Below are 24,427 nucleotides of genomic sequence, written 5' to 3'. Positions count from 1 at the left end.
GATTGCGATGCCTTAGACTGTAGTTGCTCCTTTTAACTCAATTCCGTTTTGACAATTCGGAATGAAACTTGGGAGCATGTCTTTGTTTAAGCCGTCGGCCATGCATCGGAACAGTCAGCTCAAGGTACATGGCTAGTGTCAGGACTAACAGTCTTTGACAAGGGCATTTAGCGGTTGTAATTCAAATCTAATTCAGAACATCTTAGCACCGGACCTGTCAGGCCCTTGAAGCCCACTGTAACTACAAAACCAAGGGCAACGGTCCCAAAGCCAGCTCTGGGCGGCCTCAAGTTGATATGTCAACAAGAGCAGTTACAATTAGGCCCTTCTTTCAAGCATACTAAACTAATTTACAGCACTCTGGAAAAGTGGGAAAAGGACCCGAGGCTTAAAATCCCAAGACTTCTAGATTTCAGATCATGGCACATAAAAATACAATTAGGGTCCCACACAAAACAGCCCAGGCTTTGGATTGTGTGTGGACTGCCTGTCCTTAAAAATAGACACGCTTAAAAACCCATGCATGCATGGAGTTAGAACATAATAATAACAGTTGACTCCCAACCACTAAAAAACAAAAACAAAAACACACCCACCCCCCAACGAAAACAGAAACAAAACAACAACAACAACAAAAAAACCCTGTTGGGTCTTGCTAGGATTATTTTGTGGCTTTGCTGAACCCTAAATTACCACCACACCTATTTATTCCTTGGGGGCGATTCTTGTAATCGAATCTGGCTTTATTGGGGATGTGCCTTCACATTTGGCCACTGAGTAAACAGATCCTACGAGGCTTGGATGCTCTGAGCTGGGATGAGAAGGTTGGGGATAAAGGAAACAGTGTGGCTGATTCATTGGATGCAGGGTTCCAGCCACCAGTGTGTAATTTCACCATCAGGATGAAACGGGGCTTGATCTTAAAGCACTCTGACCGTTGCTTGTGCAACAGCTGTGCACTTTCAAGAGGTCCCACCTTCGCAACAGGGACCCCAGCTAATGGGAACGTTTGCAGATTTTGCTTTTTATGATTTATCTGCTTCTTACACATGACAATATTGACTCTCTCCTCCAGGGACTCATAAATGTGATTTTTACTTCCCAAATCACGAAGCTAGTCAAGTACTTAGCAATGAGGCACGCATACGAAAGTGTCGGGTATTGGGATGTGTTAACCAGTCAGGAACTTTTACACCAATTAGAATTATAAATGCCAGATTTAAAATTTAAAAGAAAGAAAGAGGGAAAGGAAAAGGAAGTGTGATAGTTGGGTTTATTTACTGAGGATGCCTCCAGCTGGGAGCTGCTGAATTGTTGGAACGGTGGTAAATTGTTTTCTTTTCTACATGGCTACTCCGAGTTCACTGAATGTGTTTGTCTGCAAGGCAGAGACGGAGGGTGAGCCACCTGGTGGGGTGAAGGAAGAGATGCTGACGGGACTACATACTGGTTAAATCTTGCCAAAGTCCCTCACTCCCCACCCAGCCATCTCTGGGCTGCCCCCAGCTGCTCACCCAGCCCCTTAGACTCTCTTTGTAGCGTGGGCTCCTTCTGGGAACCCAACAGGTGCTGCTTGACCCCAACCTTTGATCTGATCCCAGGATCCAGCTCTATTCTCCTTGTGGGCCAGCCTGGTGGAGTCTGTCACTGGCAGGGGAGTAACCCTGGAAAACTTGAGTGGCAGTGAGTGACCACAGTGGAAAGCGAAACAGGAAACCTCGGTGGCCTTGTCCCAGAGCCGTGTTTCCAGAACACCACAGCTAACCACAGCACCAGAGTTGGGTAGGGCCCCAAGACCGTCTCACCCTCCCAGCATAGAGGCCTTTGGGTTCCATTGCCCAACCACTGGCCTCCGAGGCCTGGCGCAGAACTCGTTTTGATCTATTTCTGGATTCAGAATTTTCAGCTCTCTCCTGGAATGGCCTTCACTGTGTTTCCCCAGCCCACCAGGAGGCATGTAAATTCTTAACCTAGCCTCTTCTCCTGCTATCCCCAGGTCCCCACGAAGATGTGAATGAAGCTGATAGACTTCTGTCACTCTTGCTGTGTCAGCCATGAGCCATCACGACACAGAAAGAAGACACACGTCTAGGAAGAGATTCACACCGGTGGCAGAGGACGGGACAAGCTGTTTACTCCCTCGTGTTCTGTAAGAATAGTTAAATTAGCAACTGGAAAGACGGCTCTGGTTGGCAGCACTGGTACTTTTCCCGGGGACCTGGATTCAATTCCTAGCACCCATATGGCAGAGATTTGTAACTCTAGCCTAGGGGCTCTGACATCTTTTGGCCTCCTATATAGGTACTGTATGTACACTGTGAGCAGACATACATTTGAGCAAAACATACACACCTCGTATTAGTGTCACCTGGAACTTGCTATATAGTCCCAGGCTGACCTCAAACTTAGAGATCTGCCTGCTTCTGCCTCCTGATTGCTGAAATTAGGAGCATGTACCACCATGCCTGGTTCCATATGTTCTTTTCTTTTATTTTATTTTAAAAATATAAGTAATTTTTATTTATTTATTTATTTATGTGTGTGTACACATGTATGTATGTGTGGATGTGTGTGTGTATGTTGTATACATGTGTGTATGGACCCATACACGGGTGCCATGGTATGGTTCTGAAAATCAGAGGACAGTTTTGGGGACCATTTTATGGTTCAGAAAGATACAAGGACAAGAGTTAGGACACATCTGCACCATCCAGGGTCATGTTGTTAAGGTTTTTTTTTTTTTTTTTCTATACAATCATATCTATAGGTTTTGGGTTTTGAGAAGTATAATAGCTGATCTTGGTTGTCTCTTGGCCACATCAGGAACCAACTAAATCACAAGGTACTGTGTACTCTGGTGAGGAGTTTTCTTGATCAGATTATTTAAAGAGAAAGATCTACTCCAAGTGCTGGCAGCCCAGACCCAAAGGATGTGGAAGAAGGAGACTTTGCCTGCTTGCCCACACTCTTGCTGGCGAATTCATCTATGATATTGCTGTCTCATCCCATGACTAATATTACAATCAGCTTCTTCAGACTCCCAATAAAGGCTGAAGTCTAACATCTCTCCAGGAGTCCTCCAGGCCTTTCATCAACAGGGGATAAAACATTGAGGATGGAACAACTACTGGATTCTTGGCCTCTGCAGTATGAGGCAGCCATTGTTGGTCTACCTATCTGGACCCCAATCTGGGAACCAGTCAATAAATTCTCTTTAAATATATATTCACCCTACCACTTCTGTTCCTCTAGAGAAACCTGACTGATATAATAAACAAGTACATATCTTCACAGGGACACACACACACACACACACACACACACACAATTATATACATATTTTAATTGTTAAATAAGAAAAACCAAAGATGAGTGAGGTAACTGTTTCAAGAATAAGAGTGCACACTTAAGAAAGAGGACCGATACTCTTTTCAGAATTTTACAACTATGTAAGTAGGAGTGTTAAAGATAACTTAAGGAGTTAAATGCAAATTTTAAAAGTTCAGTTAAAATATGAAGTAAGAGACTCAATGGACTCACCAATCAATGAAGCAATCACTAAAATGGTGCCGCTGGCTGGGGAAAATGCACAAGCTGAGATGTGTGTGCCGTCGCTATTGGTTGGATAGAAAACATCCCTGATTCGTGTGTTGGAACACATGTTTGTTCCATTGATGCCACTGCTTTGAGTGGCTGTGGAACCTTTAGAAATAGAGTCTAGCTGGGGGGACGGGGTGGCTGGAGTTAGTCCAGTTCCACTTTTTGCTTCTTCACCCACTGAGGTGTGGCAAGCTGCTCCACAAGCTCCAAGCCTCATGGAGCCCAGAAGATGTCACCGTGATCCCTAGATGCTGAATACGGAGCTGCCGGGTTTCTGTTGGCATTGGCCCAGGTCTGGTGCTGTAGATGCCATCATTTCCCTGTCCTGACGGACTGTTTCCTGAAACCGTGAGACAACTAAATCCCCTTTTCACTTAAAGTCTGTCTGTTAGGTGTTCATTCTGTCACAGCAATGGCAAGAGTAATTGATACAGAAAATCGATGCCAGAAGTAAAGCTGTTGCCACAGGAACAGGCCACGGGGATTTAGAATGGGTTTGCAGGAGGAATGTGGAAGAGTTTGGAGCTGTGAGCTGGAATGCTGGGCTCAGAACTTACTGGGCGTTCTTGGTGCAAGTTTGGAAGACTAGAACACTGACCGGAATGTAGCTGAGAGATGGTGCTCATGGGGTTTCAGTGGGGGAGAAGAACTCCTCAGGGAAGTTGGAGTTTTGTAGCATTCTGATGAAGAATTTGGTCACATTCAGCTCACATCCTAAAATTTGAGTGGGGTTGAATAAAAATGAAGAGGAAGAAGAGAAGAGGAGAAGGAGGAGGAAGAGGAAGAGAAAGAGGAAGATAGAAGAAGAAGAAGAAGAAGAAGAAGAAGAAGAAGAAGAAGAGGAGGAGGAGGAGGAGGAGGAGGAGGAGGAGGAGGAGGAGGAGGAGGAAGAAGAAATGAGTAACTTTTTAATGGCGAAAATAAGTTGCAAGAAAACATAAGACTCAAACAATAGCATTGTTGCTGTTCACTGTATTAAGCCCAGCTTTACTCCCACAGGACTGCCTAGGGAAAGATGATTCTCCCTAGTGTAGGTTTAGTCTCTCTCAGGCACTTGGAGTTCCCTGAAGCTGTGTTGGCTCGTCTTATGTCAACTTGACACAAGCTATAGTCATCAGAGAAGAGAGAGCCTTAATTGAGAAAATGCCTACATAAGATTGGGAGGTGGGCAAGTCTATAGGGTATTTTCTTAATTGGTGATTGGTGTGTGTGTGTGTGTGTGTGTGTGTGTGTGCATGTGGACGCGCATGCATGCAGTCTTTTGTGAGTGGGGCTATTCCTGGGCGAGGAAGCCACAAGGAGCAAACCAGTAAGCAACATTCCTTCATGGCTTCTGCATCAGTTCCTGCCTTCAGGGTCCTGCCCTGTTTGAGTTCCTGTCCTGATTCCTTCAATAATGAGCAGTGATGTGAAAGTGTGAGCCAGATAAACCCTTGTAGATGTATAAGCCACATAAACCCTTTCCTCCCAAGTTGCTTTTTGTTATGGTGTCTCGTTATAGCAATAGAAACCCCAACTAGGACATTAGCTGTGATCCAATTATATTAGAGAGAGTCTACTTATATTGCAGGTGGCAAAGCTGGAAAGGCAGGAACTCCAAAGCCTATTGGAACCCAGGCAATGCACCTATGGGTCTCAGATGCCAGCTATGGAGTTACGGGGTTTGGGTTTGTTTCTTGCTGTGTCTTCATCTTGCTTTGCTCTATTATTTTCTTAGTGTTCTCTTCTTCCTTTTGAAGTGGGAATGCTTATTTTGTTATATACTGAAAATGTGTAAGTTGATTTGTTTTTTACTACTTTTTGCTTTTTTTATTTTTATGATGGCTATTCTTGGTGCTAACTTGACTATAGCTGAAATTAACTAAAATTCAAGCAGCCGGGTGTATCTGAATTTTTTTCCTCAATTGAATTGTTTGAATTAGCAAGACCCACTATTAATCTGGATCTTCCTTCCTTCCTTTCTTTCTCTCTTTCTTTCTTTCTTTCTCTCTTTTTTCCTTTATTCCTCCTCCCTCCCTCCCTCCCTTCTCTCTCCTTCTGATTAAGTTATTTACGTGCGTTACATCCCAACTGTAGCTACTCATCCCTCCACTCCCCCCAAACTCTCCCTCTCATCTCCCCACTACATATATATCTTCTCCACTTCTCAGAAAAGGGGAGGTTTCCTATGGATATCAACCATCTTTGACATATCAAGTTACAATAACATTAGGTGTGTTTTCTTCTATTGAGGCCAGACAAGGCAGCCCAGTTAGGGAAAAGGGATCCAAAGACAGGCACTGTAGTAAGAAATAGCCACTTTAGGAGTCCCACACAAAGACCCAGTGGCACAACTCTTACATATGTGCAGAGGGCCTAGGTCCCTCCCATTCATGCTCCCTGGTTACCAGTTCAGTCTCTGTGAGCATCCATGGGCCCAGGTTAGTTGATTCTGTAGGTTTTCTTGTGCCCTTGACCCCTCTGGCTCCTTCATTCCTTCTGCCCCCTCTTCAGTAGAATTCCCCAGGTTCCACTTAATGTTTGGCTGTGGGTCTCTGCATCTGTTTCATTGATTGCTGGGTTGATGGGTGAAGTCTCTCCCAAGACAGCTGTGCTAGGTACCTGTCTGCAAATTGAGCAGAAAGCCATGAATAGTGTCAGGGGCGGGCTCCCTCCCATGGCATGGCTCTCAAGCTGGGCCAGTCATTGGTTGACTCTTCCCTCAAATTCGACTCCATAATTTTACCCTGCACATCTAACGGGCAGGATAAACTGTGGGCCGAAGGTTTTAAGACCCCTACTGGAAGTCTTGCCTGGTTACTGGAGATGGCTGGTTTAGGCTCCATATCCCCCATTGCTAGGAGTCATAGCTGAGGTCATCCACATAGATTCCTGGAAATTTCTATTGTCCTAGGCTTTTAGCTTCTCCCAGAGTCACAGCAACCCCAACCCATTGTCTCTCTCAGTGCTCTCTTCCTCCACCCCCCCCCACCTCATCCCTCCTGTTCCCATCCCCACCCCCTCTCTCACCCAGACACCTCCTTCCATCCACCCAGATGTCTATTTCTCCCTTTCAGTGACAGTCAAGCCCCTCGCTCCCACCCTTGGGCCCTCCTTGTTACTTAGTGTCTTTGGGTCTACGGTTTGTAGCGTGGTTATCCTGTACTTTGTGGGTAGTATCTACTTATAAGTGAGTACATACCATCTTTGTCTTTCTGGGTCTGGGTTACCTCATTTAGAATGTTATTTTCTAGTTCCATCCATGTGCCTGCAAATATCATGATGTCATTGTTTTTAATGGCTGAATAACACTCTATTGTGTAAATGTGTCACATTTACTTTATCTATTTTTCTGTTAAGGGATATCTAGGTTGTTTCCAGTGTTTGGCTATTACAAATAAAGCTGCTACGAACATAGTTGAGCAAATGTCCTTGTGGTATGATGGGTTTTCTATTGGGTTTATGTCCAGGAGTGGTTTAGCTGGGTCTTGAGGTAGAACTATTCCCAATTTTCTAGGAAACTGCCAAATTAATTTCCAAACTGGTTGTACAAATTAGCACTCCCACCAGCAATGTTCCCTTGGCTCCACATCCTCACTGGAATGTGCTGTCACATGATTTTTTGATCTTAGCCATTCTGATGAGTGTGAGGTGGAATCTCAGAGTTGTTGGTTTGCATTTCTCTGATGACTAAGGATGTTGGACATTTCTTTAAGTGCTTCTCATCCACTGGAGATACCTCTGTTGAGAATTCTGTTTAGATAAGTACCCCATTCTTAATTGGGTTATTTGGTTTGTTGATGTCTAATTTCTTGAGTTCTTTATATAGATTGGATATCAGCCCTCTGTCAGATGTGGAGTGGGTAAAGATATTTTCCCACTCTGTGGACTACTATACATTGTCAGTATCTTTTGCCTTACCCAGGTTTTTCACTTCCATAAGGTCCCATTTATTAATTATTGGTTTTAATGCCTGAGTTGTTGGTGTTCAGGAAGTTGTCTCCTGTGCAAATACACTCAAAGGTTCTTCTCCATTTTCTCTTATATCAGAGTTAGTGTATCTGGTTTTATATTAAGGTCTTTGATCAACTTGGACTTGAGTTTTGTACTGGCTGTTTTTGTGTCAACTTGACAAAGCTGGAGTTATCACAGAGAAAGGAGCCCCAGCTGAGGAAATACCTCTATGAGATCCAGCTGTAAGGCATTTTATCAACTAGTGATCAATGTGGGGGCAGCCCGTTGTAGGTGGTGCCATTTTTAGTAAACCTGGGTTCTATAAGAAACCAAGCTGAGCAAGCCAGGGGAAGCAAGCCAGTAAGCAACATCCCTCCATGGCCTCTGCATCAGCTCCTGCTTCCTGACCTGCTTGGGTTCCAGTCCTGACTTCCTTTGGTGATAAACAGCAATGCAAAAGTTTAAGCCGAATAAACCCTTTTCCTCCTCAACTTGCTTCTTGGTCACGATGTTTTGTGCAGGAATAGAAACCCTGACGTAGACAAGGGTGATAGATATGGATTTGTTCACATTCTTCTTCATGGAGATGCCAGCTAAACTAATATTATTTGTTGAAGATGCTTTCTTTTTTCTGTTGTATAGTTTGGCCTTTTTCTGAAAAATAAAGTGTCCATAGGTGTGTGGGTTTATTTCTGGGTCTTCAATTCTATTCCATTGATCAATCTGTCTGTTTCTATACCGATACTGTGAGATTCTTATTACTACTGTTCTGTAGGACAACTTGAGATCAGGATTTGTGATACCTTCTTTTATTGTTCAGAATTGTTTTATCTATCTTGAGTTTTTATTTTTTCCATATGAAGTTGAGTATTGTCCTTTCAAGCTCTGTAAAGAATTGAGTTGGAGATTTGATGGGAATTGTGCTGAATCTGTAGATTGCTTTTGGTAAGATGGTCATTTTCACTGTTAATCCTACTGATCCATGAGGGAGATATTTCCATCTTCTGATATCTTCTTCAATTTCTTTCTTCAAAGAATTGAAGTTATTGTCATACAGGTCTTCCAGTTGCTTGGTTAGAGTTACACCAAGATATTTTATATTATTTGTGACTATTGTGAAGGATATTGTTTCCACAATTTATCATTTGTATATGGGATAACTACTGGTTTCTTTGAGTTAATTTTGTATCCAGCCATGTTGCTTAAGGTGTTTATTGGCTGTAGGAGTTCCCCGGTAAAATTTTTGGGTTCGCTTATGTATACTATCATATCATCTGCAAATGGTGATTTGTTGACTTCTTTCTTTCTATTTTGAATTCTCTTGTTCTCTTTTAGTTGTCTTTGCTCTAGCTAAAACTTCAAGTACTGTATTGAACCAATATGGAGAGAGAGTGGACAATCTTAACTTGTCCATGGTTTTAGTGGAATTATTTAAGTTTCTTTTCATTTAATTTGATGTTGGCTATTGGCTTGATGCATATTACCTTTATTATGTTTAGTTATGTGCCTTGAATCTCTGAACTTTCCAAGACTTTTATCATGAAGGGAATTGGGTTTTGTAAAAGGACTTTTCAGCATCTAATGACATGATAATGTTGGGTTTTCTTCTTTTACTTTGGTTATATGATGATATATTGATGGATTTTCATATGTTGAACTATCCCTACACTTCCGGGATGAAACCTACTTGATCTTGGTGGATGATGTTTTTGATGTGTCCCTGGATTTGGTTTGTGAGTACTTTATTATTTTGGCATCACTCTTCTTCAGGGAGATTGGTCTGAAGTTCTCTTTCTTGCTTGGGTCTTTGTGTGATTTAGAAATCAGGGTGACTCTGGTTGCATAAAATGAATTTTGTAGCCTTCCTCCTGTTTATATTTTGTGGAATAATTTGAGGATTATTGGTATTAGCTCTTATTTGAAGGTTTGGTAGAATCTGCACTGAAACAACCTGGCCCTGGTCTTTTTTTGTTGGGAGAATTTTACCAACTGCTTCTATTTCCTTAGGGGTTATAGGTCTACTTAAATTGTTTGCTGAACTTGATTTAGCTTTGGTAAGTGGTATCTATAAAAAAAAGTCCATTTTTTTTAGAAATACCAGTGTTGTGGAGTATACTGTTTTTGAAGTGAAGTAAGATGTAATAATTCTTTGGATTTCCTCATGTCTGTTCATGTCTTTTGTTATGCCCCCCCCCCTTTCATTTCTGGTTTTGTTAGTTTGGATATTGTCTCTCTGCCTTTTAGTTGGTTTGACTAGGGGTTTGTTTTTTTCAGTGAACCAATTCTTTGTTTCATTGATCCTTTGGCGTGTTCTCTGTTTCTAATTGATTGAGTTCTGCCCTGAGTTTGAGTATTTCCTGGCATCCACTCCTATTGGGTGTGTTTGCTTCTTTTTATTCTAGAGCATTCAGGTGTGCTGTTAAGGTCCCTAGTATAAGAGCTCATTAATTTTCTCATGAAGGCACTCAGTGCTATGAACTTTCCTGTTAGCACTTCGGTCTTTGTGTCTCATAAGTCTGGGTACTTTGTGCCTTCATTTTCGTTCAATTCTAGAAATTCGTTGCTTTCTTTCTTTCTTTCTTTCTTTCTTTCTTCCTTAACCCAGCGAAGATCAAGTAGAGAGTTGTTTTCTTTCCATGAATCCGTATCCAGTTTTCTTTTTCTGTCTCTTTATTTTCTTGCACTCCTAAGTCTCTGACTCTGGAATCTAGACCTCAGAAGAAGTGGATTCTTCCGTATGCAGCACAGGATGGGAAGAGTGTGACTCAGTTCTCCTCTCTATAAAGATTGGGTAGACATGGGCAGGTCTAACCAAAGACCCCTGTAAATTGACCTTCTTTGGGAAAAGGGTCTTTGCCGATGTGAATGATAATGGGACAGTATCATCCTACGTTATCTGGGGGAGGTTGTCTCCTGAATCTAATGACCAAGATATCCGAGGAAGGTACGCACAGAGAAGGCCATGTGATCATGGAGGCAGAGTTTGGAGCCATGACCGCACCAGCCAGTGATCATGTGGAGCCATCAGAAGCTAGACAAGGTTAAGTAGAGCACTATGACCCCTCGGGGAATCGTGGTTTGCTGACACCTTGATTTCCAGCACCTCTGCCTGCTACTCTAAGATGCCAAGTTTGTGCTTGTGCAGAGCAGCCATGAGAGATGATGAACTTAAAGTCACAGATCTCAGCTTGGCATCTGCTACCCCCAAATCTCCTGCCCAGTCCACTCTACAAGGGCGTCACCACCAGATGAGACCTTCCCCAGTCCTTCCCGTGGGTGAGGTTGTGGTAGCACCCCCCAGCCCAGCCCTGCTGCACTGTGTGGGTGTCCTTGGACTCTGAGCCTCCTGCCCTCCCTCTCTTTCCCCACACACAGTCAATTCCTACTTTTGCCCTGGGCAACCCTATCATCAGAGAATTACGGAGGCACTAGTATAATTTCAAAGAAACCAGAACTTCCTTGGATGCTAGGGATCTCGGGGAGAACCTGGCACTCATACAAATGCTGCTGAGCATGGGCAAGCACAGACACTGGGGAGGACAGGGACTGTAAGGCCACTGTCTTTGGACTGGGGACTCCAGAAGGCATCTGGGTGATCTTTCCTCAGGAGGTTCCCAGCCCTCAGGCATACTTCTAAGTCTCTTGGGGAGAAATTTTTCAGTGACAATGGGTAGCTTTTCTTTAAAGCCCTCAACACATTGAATGTACATTGCTTTAAAGAGACTTTCAAAGCATGGTCCATGGATACCACCAGGGAATATGGCAGCCACGACATATTCTCAGATTCCATGCAGGTGTCTTAGGCTAGATATTCTGGGAGGGGCCATGAGGCTGTTTGAATGAGTCCTTTGTGGGGTTTTGTTGCCTCTCCAGTCTAAGGACCAATGTCTCAGGGAACACCACCCCTGTGGCTTCTCCTTTTAATCTCTTCCCATAGTTTTATTGCTTTAAATACCTTTAAACCCAGGGTATTGTAAAGATAACACGAGAACCTCAACCTTGCCTGTCTGTTCACCTTGGTTGGGTATATATCCCTTCAGGGGCTGGTCAGTAGTGGATTAGGGGAGCATCTTCTGAGCCCCTCCCCTTTGTTCCCTGGTCCTTGGCAGCAGAAGATGCCCACTATCCTCACCAGCTGTGTGCCCCAGGGCCCAGTGACATCTAGTGTCAGAGTAGAGAGGGATCAGGTCTTAAGAGTCATTGTTCAACCAGAGGACCTGGTTTTGAAAGGGCCCGAGAGAGCTGCTTCAGAAGAACCTTGTTGAGTCACTATAAAGGTCAGGTACCAGCAGAGACGGCTCATATGGGACGCTTTTAAGGCTAGTCACAGTATGACATTGAGGTGGGGGTGGCATGCAGACACCGTGTTCCCCAAGGTACAGAAGGGTTAGCTGTCATCACGGCTGTGTAAAGTGGTCTTAAGCTTCTTTCACTGGCCAGTTGTTGAGAGGAGCTGGCTCTGACTCTGGTGAGGACGGAAGACCCCCTTTCGGTAGGCATTTTTCCAAGTGATGTGAATGGGTTTGTGGGAGGCGGCCCTTCAAGTGCCTTGGTTAACTGTGACTTTATTCACACTGATGTTGACGTCTTTCACATAGCTTCTCCCCATACCTCAGTGCTCACGTCATTAGAATGCATGAGCATGAGCTTTATTTACATAGAGGCACTAATGTGTGGGGGACGAGGCTGTTCTTCTTTTGAGGGCCACGGACGCATTCATTTCGGAAACTGCAGGAAGTTCTTCTGCTTTTGTAAGCAGACTTAAAAGTTACATCTCATAGAAACAATGACAACCATGTCCCGCTACAGAACATAGGATGCGGGGTCACTGTCAGAGGCCAAGTCTGGGGCCAAGTATGTCTGTACGACTCATGACAGCCTTTAGAAGCTGTTCTCTATCCATTCCTCAGACGAGTAAATGGAGGTCTCTGAAGGCTCACCCAGGTCCACTGTTAGGGAAGCGAGAGTGCTTGTAATAGAAGATTGACTTCTAAGTTCACACAGCCGGCCAGGATGCTCTTACGGTGGCTGTGTTACTGTGCCAGGAGCCCACAGTAATTTCGGTTATTTAATCAGCTGCAACCTGATCTTCCAAGTGCTCACTAGCTCTGGCTCTGCCAGACTCTACAGTATGGTTAGCCACTCCCTGTCCTCTCTGGTGTCTCCTCTCTACCTGGAGGCTTGCCTGGGTCCCCTCGATTCCCTTCCTCTTAGCCCCGATCACTGGCATTAAACAGACAGGGGCTTGGCCTCTGCAGTGGCTCAGCCCTTCGAGTGCTCCTGCCTGTTGACAGGGACACATTTGACTCTTTTCTGTCACAATCCTCCAAATCTGGAGCCAATTGAAAGCACAGATCGCCTTGAACAGACCTCGAGGCGCACTGGACAGGCCCGTGGGTCAGGGGGCTGCTGTCGGGTCTGGAGCCCCTGAGCCAGTCAGAGGAGGGCATTCCCTGTCACCTAGCTGCCTCTGTAATTGCCACGGGCTCTTTTGTTATTAAGCAGACCCTGCCCAAACAAAAGGGACACTGTTTCTTTTATGAGTAATGTGTTAAGTCGCCCTGGCAAAAAGGAAGAAAAAAAAAAGTTTAGGTCCAGTGTAGGGAGCAAGACAGCCTAAGATTTATTACGATGGCTGGGAATTATTCCTCTTTCGCAGCACTTAAATTGTCTAATTATTTACAGCTGTTTCCAATGTGGTTCTTGCTGTTAATGAAGGGGTGTGACTGGGTCTTCCCTTTCTTCAGCCACCTGAAGCCTCCCCAGGCACCTCACAGAGGGCCCCGGCTGTGGAAACCTCCACAGGGCTGCTTCGTGCTTCTATCCAAGAGGGAGGAGATACTGGGGAGACCACGATTTCTTCCCAGCTAGTGAGTGATGCTGACTAAAGAGACCCCAGAGGGCAGCTGATCTCTCCTTCTCCTCTGGGAATCCAGGGGACCCCGATCCCTTGGGTGCTCTTGGGAACAACATCAGGGATGTCTTTGGAGAGAGCCAGAACCAGCCAATGGGTCTCTCCACTCCTACTGGGGTCTAACACAGAACTGGGGGAGTCAGACTTTTCCCCTCCACCCCCAGCAGGCTTCCCACCCCCTCCATATAGCAGCCTTTCAGACTCTTCCTCTGTACTCTGACACAATTCTGGAATTTTCTTGGCTCTCATTTCTACTGGTTTTGAGCCAGGTTGATGATCATAACTGATGTTTTTTAAAATAAGCAATAAGTAGACACCTGCTGTGTTCATGGTAAGGATCCGGACAGCAGGGTTTTAAAATGGGTTAAGAGTGTTCCAATCCGTTTAGACCATAAGCTGTGAGATGCAGGATCTTAGGTTGACATCTCAGCTAGACCTAGCAGGTAGGCAAGTATACAGAAGGTGTTCAATAAATGCATGAATCATAGGCTGCTTTGGTAGGAGATTTTGATGAGCCTTAAGATGACATCTCTTAAGGAACCCAACCTCAAAGAGACTTTGAAGAGCCAGGGTGGGGGGAATACCCAGGAGGGCCCCTACCTGCTCAGAGAAGAAGGGGAGGGACATGGAGGGGAGGGCTGTAGGAAGGGGGACCAAGAGGAAGGCAGTGAGCGGGATGTAAAGTGAATAAGTAAAAATATTAAATAATTAATTTTTTAAAAGATTAAAAAAAAAACTAAAAAAAAAAAAAAGACTTACATCCCTTAGATTAAAACATTTAACCTTTGTTTCCTGTTGCTGAAACCACTGGTGAACTACAGCCATGGGTTTGTGTTGCCCCATGGCAGGGGGCCTCGCGACAGGGTGGTGAAGGTCACCTGCAATGGAGGCATTACTAGTACCAGGGGCCCCTCGGCAATGCTCCCTTGGTTTTGCAGGACATAACCTAGTAGGTATTTGGTTTTGCTCTTCATGAGCTCTGTGCAGTGGCCTTCACTGGCAACCCAAGCCCTTTCATGGATAAACCGCCCTTGATCTCATCTGTTTGGTGGCCCTGGCCCCGAGTGGGCCTGGCAGGGTCCCCGCTTCGCTCAGGCAGCCATCTTATTCTTCTCCACCCTTCTCTCTGCTTGCTTTTGTCTCACCTGACATGGCATGACCTCCAGGATCCAACTCTTCATTCACCCAGACCATGCATCTAACACAGCCACAGCTGAACAACAGAACTTGTGGGACCTAACTCAGAGGCACCCCAGTTAGATCTAGGGGCTCCAGGAGACTTTTCCTGTGTCGTGCTGAGACTTGCTAGACTGGGGATTGGAGAACCCCCTCTGTCTTGCTTGGGAGACCCACACTATGGATAGTTGAAAACACTCACCCTACTTTCTAGGTCTGTTTGGCTAATCCACAATTCAAGGAACACCTCAGCCTAGATTGGACTGCTGTTTATACCTTAGTCCCTCATCTACCCTGGGTTCCAAACTGTCCATTCTGAAGAATACACACTTAGCCTACCTGCAGTCTAATCTAAAAGAGTTCCGTTTAAGAAACCCCAGAGCAGTCTTGGTTGTTTGACTTGGTTGGTCCAGATCTGGCCTCGCTGGTCCAAATTTGGAACTTTCTATTTAATATCTAAATTGATTTAGCTAACTTCGTAAGCTGAAATAGGTCTAGCTCAAAACCCCTCCCCATGTCTCCCAACTGTCTTTCATCCTCACCACCCAGCTTAGTCCTTCTAATCCCCTGCCTCCAACCTGTAACCACGCCCAAAGCCAAAATAGCTTCTAACTGGGTCTCCAGGCCACTTTCCTTAACTGAGATAGAATTGTGTTTATTTCCTTGGTCTGTCTGCTTTTCTTTCTGCCCCACCAAGCCTGGGTATGTTGTTAAGCTTTTCTGGTTGTCTGTCTTCACCTGCAGATACACACGATCTGGCTCTGGCTGTAGAGATCACTGGGTTCAGTTTTACGGAGATCCAGATGTCTTTAGGGTATGAATAATAGTAGAAAATGGTCACATCCTATTTTACTTCATGGGAAAGATCATGGAAAAGATGGCTCTGGAGATGGGATATGGCCTACCCACTTCAGACCCAAGCATGCGTGTCTAAAAGTTTCCTCCAAAGCCCCTATCCTGACAGGGAACAGGAGAACAACAAAAACATTCCAGGAAAAAGAGTGTGTTTGAGATCAGCTAAGGACAAAACTATTTCCAAAAGAGGTTACTAAAGAGGTAATTCCATAGTACTTAGTTTTTTTTTTTGTTGTTTTTTTTTTAAATCAAGACACACACACACATACACACACACACACACACACACACACACACATATATATATATATTAAAATAGCAAAATGTAGTTACAGATGCCTTAGTTTGGATTTCTTTTTTTAATTTAATTTTTATTGGATATTCTCTGTATTTACATTTCAAATGTTAGCCCCTTCCCCCCCTCCCATCTCCCCTTCCCCTCCACTAGCTTCATTAAGGAGCTCCCTCTCCCAACCATCCTCTCCACCTCAGCACCTTGGTGTTCCCCTACACGGGGAAAATACACCTTCACCGGACCAAAGGCCTCTTCTCCCATTGATGCCAGACACTGCCATCCTCTGCTACATATGTACCTGGAGCCATGGGTCTCTCCATGTGTGCTCAATGATTGTTTTAGTCCATGGAAGTTCTGGAGGGTTTGGTTGGTTGATAATATTGTTCTTCCCATGGGATTGCAAACCCTTTCAGCTCCTTCAGTCCTTTCTCTGGCTCCTTCCTTGGGGTCCCCCTGTTGGATTTCTATTGTTGTGAAGAGACACCATGACCATAGCAATTCTTAATAAAGAAAACATTTAATTGGGGCTGGCTTACAATTGTTTTACTTCACTGTCATCATGGCAGGAAGCACGGGGACATGCAGGCAGATAGTGCTGAGAGTTCTACATCTGGATCCGCAGGCAGCTAGAAGAAAGAATGAGCCACTGAGCTTAGTTTGAGCTTCTGAGACCTTAAAACCCAACCTCCTTCAACAAGCCAAGCCTACTCCAACAAGGCCACACCTCTTCCTAATAGTGCCACTTCCTATGAGCATACTTGGGCCATTTTTATTCCAACTACCATGACAGATATCTAGCTCTTTGACACCCCCCCTCCACTTCTTGGTTCTTGCTTATATAAAAAAATATTCATCTGTTCAAGGTCTTGGAAATTTATAACTAAAAAGGTTTATAATTAAAAGTCTACATATAGGTAATCTTAACTTACTTCAGCATGCCATGTATGTGATTTGGAGTCTACTCTTGCTTATGTTGATAGAAACAGTGTGTTTGAGAAAAATGTTTAAATGGACGTAAGATATAAAGTTATGTGTTTGTTTGGTTTTGATGGGCAAAGGTTGTAAAGGTCCACATTTAATCTGTGAGATGTAGGGAGACCACAGGGACCCATGCCTCAAGGGAGACAGAGTCACCTTGAACAAAAAGCAATCATGTGACTTGCTCCTGTCTTGGTTGATGAACTCATCAAGATAGGAGCAACCATGTGGTTGGCTGTCTGGGAGTCCGGGATCCAGTTCAGACATTTAGTCCTCTAATCGGGGAGTTCTGGCATGGATTTTTGTACTGTCTTGGGTGGTGGTGGTGGTGGAGCGGTTCTGTGTCTTTGGATGGGAAGGAGAAATTCGGCTCAGCTACATTCCTAAGGGATCTGGTGGTAGGTGACGTAAGACCTGGTGTGTCTTATGAGAGACAAAAGGGACAGTGAATGGCAGCAGCATTGGTGCCTGGAGACATTGTCAGAAACAGCAACAATAAAACCACATACATTGAGGGAAGTACTCCCTGGACTTTCTGTCTGGGGCACATCTCTTAGTTTGGGATGTTTTAATAGTTCAGTCCCTGTCAGGGAGATGCCATCAGACGGAGCTGCATCTTGGAATATAAAGCTACTCTCACATGAGGAACAGCTTCTGGAAAAGACATCCTGGCATGGCCGTTCAGTCTCAAGCCCTCTGTGGGCTTATGGTATTTACTGTGCATGAGGAGTGTGGCCCAGAACTAGGGCCAGCATGGGGACATAGGAGAGAGCAAAGCCAAGGGCCTGGCCCCAGGGACTACCTGTGGGACAGACTATGAGGTAATGGAAAGACCCTTGGTAAAGATGGGTAAACAGTGTCAGGGTGAAGACTGTGGAGGCAAGCGGGTGAACTTTCAGATTGGAAGAGGTGTGTCTGTGGAACAGAGACTCAGAAAGGAGCTGTGGGACCCAGCCACTGCTTTCAGATATATTGCTTTCCAGTCCCCCTAGAATCCTTTGTATTCACATTCCCTGAAAAGCCCCAGCCCTCTACCGAACATCCGCCATAATGGCTGGGAGAGATTTCCAAACAAGAGAGCACTCCACTCCCTCTTCCACGCCTGCCCTGTTCTGTGCCGTGTGGTCAGCAGTGAGTCTACCCCAGCTCTGTGCCCAGAGAGGGGACAAAGGGACCGGGAAAGGGTGCCGACTGGATGAGGTGGCCTAGGACAGCTCTGTGTGATGAAAAGGTGACGTGGGGACTGAGAGGAGGCAAAGATGAGCCAGGCCCTTGGAGTGTCGCAGGTCTGAGGGTCTGTGACGCTGAGTGTCTTTCCGTTGACCTCATCTGCACCCTGCTGGCTTTAGGCCAGGTCAGGGTTTGTCCAGAAGGTGTCTACAGTCAATTCTGATAAGAACTTCATCCAATTTGGCTCTCATGACAATGTACCTTCATTTTTGGTGTAATCATACTCTGAGAATTTGAGCAATCAAGCAAACTACAGATGTAGCATCTAAACTAGTGTTTCCTAACCGTATCTGGCAGTAATGGTCAGCTCTCTGTGGGCCGTCCTTTCAGTTACCACAGAAACACTTCTAGGCGGGGCATGCAGGAGACAGGGTTGACAGTCAAGGGTCCTTGCTCACGACATTCAGGGGGAATGACTGAATCTTTATAATGTGTCCCTTTAAATCTCAGCCTACGTTAGATTTTTTTTTTTAATATGGTGTGAGTTTGGGATGTTTTCTTCCTTTTCCTTTTGTCAAGTTCTTTTTAGTAATGCAAATTACTGTCCTTGCTGAAGTTATTTCAAATTTCTAGCACCTTCCCTGTCTCCCAGGAGAAGCCCCTGGCTTTGCATCTTGTTACCTTCGTTTATATCGTGTTGTTTGTGGTGATTTGACTTTGAACTTTCCAGGAGCAGAGCCACTATCTTTCCCCCACTATTCCACTTTGGTTCATCATTTTTTTTTCTCTCTCTCTTTTCTCTTTCTTTTCTTTTTCTAGAGACTGAACCTTAGGCCTGGCAGACTGGAGACTTTGCAGTCTTAACTGAGAAAGGAGCACAGGTGGCTGAGTTTTGACTGTCAATTTTTCCCTGTCGTTGGTTTGCAAAGCTCAGCAACAAGCCAAGTCTGAACCCGCTGCTATCCCGCTGCAACCTGGGATTTTAGGTCCAGGAGACAAATGAGTTCTCTGAAAAGGAAGCCTAGGTGAGTCAAGAGGAGAGAAGACAGAAGCCCCTCCCAAGACCCTCCTGAGTGCCCAGTAACCGTCTGTAAGTTTAGGCCCATTAGGTGCTTTCTACGGTTCTAAGAGCCATCCTGTTACCTTCAAACTCTGTGTTACTTCAAGAAGCCCCCATTTGGCCACTTGCTCCCCTGCCCCAGCCATCTGCCTTTATTTTGGAGCCTCAATTGGACCAGTTATCTAAATGGGAATCTTCTCAGTTCATTGACTTGTGAATGTGTATCAAGCGTCGAAGAAGAGGTCACCCCGAAGAAATTTGTAGATTCGGTTCAAGGTCAATTGAAGCTAACTATATTAAACCAAGATCTTATCTTTCCCCCATGAAATATTAGCCATTCTTTTTGAGAGAAAAAGAAACTAAAGAATTAGGCCCAAATAGTTCACATAAAGCAAAAATGGTGGGGGGGGGGGGACCTGATTGCAGCATGTATTTGCCTGTGTGCGCACGTGGGGGCTTTCCTAATCATGAACAGGAGGGAAGCGTGGGGGTCATGCGGAGGCTACGCTGTTTAGAGACTCAGCTGAAGGCAAAGTTCACAGCATATAGCCACAGAATATGGAGTTCCACTCTCCCAAGACCCTCTGGACAACCAAGGGCAGAGAGCAGGCCGGTGTGGGTCCTGCCCGGGTCCAGGCTCTCCTTTTCTCCTGAGGCTGGCACGACCGGGAAGACTCAAGGGGGTGTATGTACTATGTCACGGGCTCCTTGGCTGAGAAATAGCTCAGTGGCCTTGGAGGAGGGAGCTGCGTGCTGTGGCAGAAACATTGACTTAGGTAGGTCTCTTTTGAGATGTCGTCAGAGAAGAGCACAGATCGGCCACCGATAGTAAGCAGAATTTTACGGGGCTCGCCGTGCTGCGAGTTGGGAAGTCCAGGGTGGAGAGGGTGTGAGCTCCTCGTGGCATCATAACATGCGTGCCATGCGGCACGGCAGAGGCATCACCGCGAAGAGAAGGAAGAAATCAGGGAAGAAAGGGAAGGAGGAAGAATCTATTCTTTTATCAACAGCCCACTCCGATGGGAACTAACCCGTGCTAAAACTATGAATCCCTTAAGGGCAAAGCTCTCTCGACCCACTTGTACCTGCAGGATCCCACCTACCCTGTTAAATTGGAGATCAAGATTTCAGCGCATGGGCTTTAGGCATTGAAACTACAGGCGAACCGCTGGTGAAACTCCACCCAGTTGAGTACAACCTCCCCTACTCGGTGCACACACACCCCCTCTCTCGCACCCCCTCCAATGTGGGCGTGGGCTGGCTTCATCTCTTCTACAAGCCTTGGTTTCTGTAATTGTGAATGAAGGAAGGGGGTTGTGGTTCAGGCTCTCAGAATGAAATTGCTTGGATTCCCAGTTATGTTCACAGTGGTTAATTTTAAATGCTATTAATTATGCAAATAGCATCCGATGGCATTCTCTACTTAGTGCTGCTGCTCTGAATGTGACTGCATCACTGTCAAACCTGGAGTTAATCTGACCTTCAATCCGGTTATTCTCCCCAGACGGCCCTTCCTATGGCGACCGAGCTTGGCTTGCGTCAGTGCGTGTATGCGCATGCGTGAGCCTGTGCTCTGTTCTGTGAGTGCCTGCTGCTTTGGATTCCTGTCTCTATCTGATGTTTTCTCTGGCCTGATTATTCATTAATAATATTCCTGCGAGAGCTTCCTAGGCTTCTTTTCTTCATCTTCCCTCCCCCCTCTCCCTCCCCCTCCCCCGTCTCCCCTCTCTTAAGTACCGGGGTTAGAACTTGCCCTTGTTTCTCTTGACAAGCATTCCATCTCTAAACTGTAGCCTCATCTGAAGCTCGCAGTGTAGTCCGAGCTGGCCTTGAACTCGTGATCCTCCTGCCTCAGCCTTCCGAGCACCAAGTTGACAGGCCCACACCACCATGTCTAGCATAATTTGTTTAACTCACACGTAGCAGCAGCAGTTTGGCACCTTGTGGAAGTATGTAGAGCCATGGTTCATTTTTTTAACGTAATATTTTTTAACGTAATATTTCAATTAGTTCCTTAAGAATTTCATAGTTGAATGCAGGACACTTTGATCATATTTGCCCTCCTACTCCTACCCTAACTCCTCCCGGATCTGACCGTTCCACCCCCTTCATGTCATACAAACAAACATACATACATACATACATACATACATACATACATATTCATATTTATGTTTGAATAAATCAGTCCAATTTGTGTTGGTCATGTGTGTGTGGGTTTAGGACCATCTATCTACCAGAACATGGTTGTCCCAGTAGGAACCACACCCTTAAAGGAAACTGTCTCTCCGTCTCTCCCTCCTTTGCCTGTTACAGCTTTAGTTGCCGAGAGAGGAGTAGAACAGAATGACAGAGTTTTCTTTGCTGAGAGTCAAGCACTTGCAATTCATAGCAGCCACTGGCAGAAGGGGCCATTCCAGAACATTGGTGTTCAGCCTGGCCTGGGCCCTGTGCAGTGTCATCTGCCTGTCACCTGAATATAAAAACCCCCAGCACGTTTATGACGGTCTTCATTGTAGTTACAGCTTCAGCACAAAGTGACCACCGATGACGCAGAAGGCTTGCTGGGAACTGTGTTCTTCAGAGGCAAAGCTGGGAGTCTGGGGACCTGGTTCGGTTGGAAGAGCGCTTGCCCACCAGCACGAGGACCTGAGTTCAGTCTCCCAGAATTCACATGAAAGTCTGGGTGTGACAGCACACCCCTCTATCAGCACTGGGGAGGATCCCTGCAGGCCTGCTAGTCTAAGCAATAAGTGAGAAACCCTGTTGAAAATAAAAAGGTAGAGAGAAGTCGAAGGCACCCGATGTTGACCACACACACACACACACACACACACACACACACACATAAGCATGCACAGGCACACACACATGCATACACACACACACATATATACACATATGCATGCACATGCACACAGACATATATACACATGCATATATACACACACACACACGTGCACACTCGCATATACACATAGGCATAAAGCAAAGACGTGGCATAAAGTACAGGGTGATGGTGTTTCTGAGAAACTCCTTCCAGAGAGCTGTGTGATGTGCCCTTAAAGGAGACAGGCAGCATCCAAGGAAAATCCAGTGCACCTGTCTGTCACTGCCCTTTCCTGAGCCAGAATGCCCGCCCTCTGCAGACATCAGACTAGCTCCCTGGGCTTTCCGACATTGATACCAGTGACTCTCCAGGAAGCGTCCAGGTCCTCAATACCCAGTTGAGGCTGCTGAGGTACGGGCCTTCACACACTGAGCAGTAACTGGCTTCTCAGCCTCATCAGTTTGCAGCGGCCATCATTGGACTATCCAGCCTCTATCATATAAGCCAATGCATCTCTTTGATAATGTCGACTCAACCCATTGATCTGTCCCTCAGGGTGGAGCAATGCTTTGCCAGCTGCCCCCACTCTCTTCTGGAAACCACTTCTTAGCTCCAAGTTGGGCACAGGATGCCTGCATGTACCCCCATCAGCTTTTAAACCGGCTAAGAAGACAGAGCAAGAGATCAAAGCAAGAGATTGGAGGGTTGCAGGCACCAGTCGGAGGCCTGCATCTTTAAGCTAGGTAAGCCCACAGCGATTATCCGAACGTAATTACCAGTTGGAGGGCTGATGAAAGAGTGTGAGACCACCAGTGTTCATGTGCCTCCAGAGCACGCCTGGAAGACCATGGAGTTTGTACTGAGCAGTCTGCCCGCACTTCCGTTTACTTCCCGTTTCCTCTGATAATTCGAGAGTGAGCCACCGCGTTCTTGCCTCCTAAGGCACAGGGGTGCACGTTTTGGTCAGGGTGACAGGAAGAGGCGAGGTTGGGTGTGTGCTCTGACACTGATGACAAGTACCAGTGATCCAGGGACAGCCTCCAGGCTGGCACTAGGCAGGACTTTCCATGGCATCTGTTGTGTTCTCAGGCCACACTGGCGGGAGTAGAAATGGGCTAAAGGCTGCTGTGGCTGGGGACTGGATGGGTCCCAGGACTGAAGCAGAGACCTCCCCACCACACAGGTACGCACACACGCAAACGCGCACACTTTCCCTTCCCATTCCTCCCTTTATTTCTCTTTCTCCTGCTTCCTTTCTGACGTATGCCCACTTTAATGTCTCTTGGAAGCAGATAGCCCTTACATCGGCTCTACTTTTTAGACTCAACAAAAAAGGGTACTTCTCCCAGCAACAGATTCAGAAATTCCAGAGTAGGACTCTGGTTTAGTCACGTGTCCTCCCTTGAGCCAGTCATTGCATCCAGTGGGAGGGAGTTCTATGATTGGCTGGACCTGAGTCACGTGGTCACTCGGTTGCCTTAAGGAGGATGGAGAAAGTTTAGCTCTACTTTTCTTTCCAGATATTTGGTCTGGGATCTCCTGGTTCTAGCAAGCTTGATCCATGTTTCCCCCCCACCCCCACCCCTGTCTCTGTTTTTTTCACCCTGCCAGGCAAGTTGCTTCATTGGCTTCTCATTCATAAATAACATAGAAAACAGACTCCACAGAGTCCGTTCTACAGGTGAGAAACAGAATCCGAGGACTTCAGTGAGGCCAGCAAGGGTGGATGGGACAAGAGGACGAGGAAAATGTGCCCAGCTTTCCAGGTGAAACATCAGGAGGTGAAGCCTTGCTGGGGGGAAGTCTGTCAGTGGGGCCATGCTCTGGGATGGCTAGACGGATGCCTCTTAAGAATATGGCCCCTGGTGTAGGTTGCGTCTCCTCTCTTCTGGGCATCAGGGTATGAAGCATGCTGGGAGAGGAAGAAAGATGTTTTCCCACCTCAATCAGATGCGGTTGCTGGGGGTGAGTGTGTCTTTAGATTGTGATCATATGCAGCCCCTCCTCTAGTCTATGGGGTGCTATTCTTTCCTTAGGAAGATGTACGATTCCCTCTTTCCTGGCCTGGCCTTGGTTGATCAGTAGAGGATGGCAGAAATGACATTAGGCAGGACCTGGGAGGAGCCTAAGGATGCCAAGAACCCGGGTTATAACCAAGAGCCCTTGGCTGCTGCAAAGAAACAAAAATTACACAGTTAGAGTTGGAAAGAGAGAGAAGGGAACACTGTGTGGAAGAAGGCTTGGTGTTACACACACCCACACACACACAACTCAGCAAGTGATGCTAATGGAGACCTGCAGGAACAGCAGGGTGGCCCAACTGAGCCCTGCCGAGATCCTGGTATGTAGAACCGTGAAGACTAAGCTATGTTGCTTGGGGCAACTGTGTTTCGTAGTGCTTTTCTCTGTAACCACACACAACAAATCTGGTGTTTCAGGGCACCTTGCCTTCCACACCCCACAACCTGCATTTCTCCTGTGCTCTGTGTCCGGTCCTTGTGAGACTTGCCTCTCTCTCATCACGTCTGAAGAAAGCATGTCTCCTTTACCTGCCTTTGACATTAATAAAGAATGGGAGGGATATGCCACCGGAGGTGAGGTGCTTCTCTGAGGGAG

The sequence above is a fragment of the Micromys minutus genome (genome assembly GCF_963924665.1).
Source record: "Micromys minutus genome assembly, chromosome: 1".
NCBI classification, from domain to species: Eukaryota; Metazoa; Chordata; class Mammalia; order Rodentia; family Muridae; genus Micromys; species Micromys minutus.
Note: the sequence above shows the minus strand (reverse complement) of the source record.